The 1,847-nt window shown below is 36.4% G+C and overlaps 1 long non-coding RNA gene across 1 annotated transcript in view; it reads left to right on the top strand.

The window, feature by feature from the left end:
• LOC110268084 overlaps positions 1-1,078 on the top strand; it is a 3,833-nt gene extending 2,755 nt beyond the window's left edge. Inside the window, exon 2 of the long non-coding RNA XR_002356138.1 lies at positions 844-1,078. This is a non-coding gene — a long non-coding RNA (uncharacterized LOC110268084). The remainder of the gene's footprint in view (positions 1-843) is intronic.

Genomic DNA, 1,847 nt, shown 5'->3' with positions numbered 1-1,847 from the left:
GGGAAACTGGGAAACTAGGATACCTACAGCAATTTTCCGTTCCCAAGAGTATATTTCCTGCGAGTAGAAAGCAGAGGCTATCTCAATAGAGCTGCTAATAATTATATGCGAATTTATTTGAACGGAAAATTGTATTCGGGAAATCGTGAACTCGTGACCGGATAAATGTCAGGAATGTAGGTGCTAACCGACACATGAGCTCATGGCCTGTACTAGGACTAGACATTTATCATATGCATCTATGTGACATTATTTGGGTATGTATATTGTAATTGGTTTGCCTAAGTGAATAATTCTGTTTAATTGCTAATTTGCTATACTTGATGTAATTGCTCTTGATTGTGTTTGAACCTCATTACCTGTGTTTGTAACTGATTGTTTGGATTGTGGTGATTGGATGTTGATTGAGTTGTTTGGGCCTGAGGCCGTGACTGGTACGTTTGAGGTCTAGTTCTGTATAAAGTATCTGACTGGTTCAGCATAGACTTAATGAACCTATGCTTGGAGCAGGATGATAATTTATACTACGTAGGTAACTTCTTTTATGTTGTCGTCTAGTAAAGTATGAAAAAATCAAGCTGGTTCAGCATAGACTTAATGAACTTATGCTTGAAACAGTTTGGTCATTCATACAGTCTAGGAAACTTTTAAGAGTTTTATAAAAAAAATAAGGTTCTAGGATTTTGAATAATTAACTAATGCTTTTAAAGGAGGTTAATTTTCTTTTAGATGTCTCCGAATGAAATTAATTATTTGCGCTTTATTCTTTACTTTCACGGCATTCTCGACGTCTACTGAGAACATGTGGTTTGGTTCTCACCCCCAAATTTTCCACCCTTTCAGTGACACAGGTTTGAAGACGCAATTTGAAGCTGCGAGTGATTAGTAGGTTTTCTTTATGGTTTTAATTGCTTTCATAGAGTCCCCTCGCTCTTGTCGTTTAAGGTTTTATTTTAACAGAGGGGTAGGTGTTGTATTTGGGTTTATATGACTTCTTATGTATAAGAATTACTATTAATAATACTATGTGATTGTTATTATTATTTGTAAATGTTTGAATTATGACTTTAATGAATAAGAAACAAAATTTTCTGGCATTTTCTTAAAACTAAAACGCGAAATCGATACAAAGGCTTAGTAATTAAGTAGTTATTATTAGAAAAGGTCACGTAACGTTCTTTCTAGTAGAAATACCCGGACTTAAGCAAGGTATTTTGCTGGAAGGGATGTTACACTAGCTGCTGACACGCCATTTGTGTTTGACACAAAGTGTCTGCAAGCGTTTGAAACTCTGAAAGCTAAGCTGGTCACAGCACCAGTTATTTCTGCACCAGACTGGACATTGCCATTCGAACTACTGTGTGATGCCAGTGACCATGCCATTGGTGCAGTATTGGGACAGAGGCACAACAAGCTTCTGTATGTCATTTATTACCCTAGCCGTGTTTTAAATGATGCTCAGAAAAATTACACAACCACAGAAAAGGAGCTGCTTGCAGTGGTTTATGCCATTGACAAGTTTAGATCACACTTAGTAGGATCAAAAGTGATTGTGTACACTGACCATGCTGCTCTTAAATATCTACTTACAAAGCAAGATTGTGATGCCAGGGCATCTTGGCCAGTTTCACTGACCTTCTTTTTACTGGTTTTAGGTTAGTTTCCTGCATTTCTTTAGGAAATAAGCTAGTTTTGGGTAAATATTCACTTATGCCTTGATTCAAGCATGCATTGTGCATTTTACATAATTTTATGAGGATTTTGCATAAGTTTAGTGACAAATATTATGTTGCATTACTCATGACTTGGACTAGAGCTTTGATGCACTTTATTGCTTGATTTCAGGA

The sequence above is a fragment of the Arachis ipaensis genome, chromosome B10 (assembly GCF_000816755.2).
Source record: "Arachis ipaensis cultivar K30076 chromosome B10, Araip1.1, whole genome shotgun sequence".
NCBI lineage: Eukaryota > Viridiplantae > Streptophyta > Magnoliopsida > Fabales > Fabaceae > Arachis > Arachis ipaensis.
The sequence above is the reverse complement of the archived record's forward strand: the minus strand, read 5'-3'. Positions and strand labels throughout refer to the sequence as shown.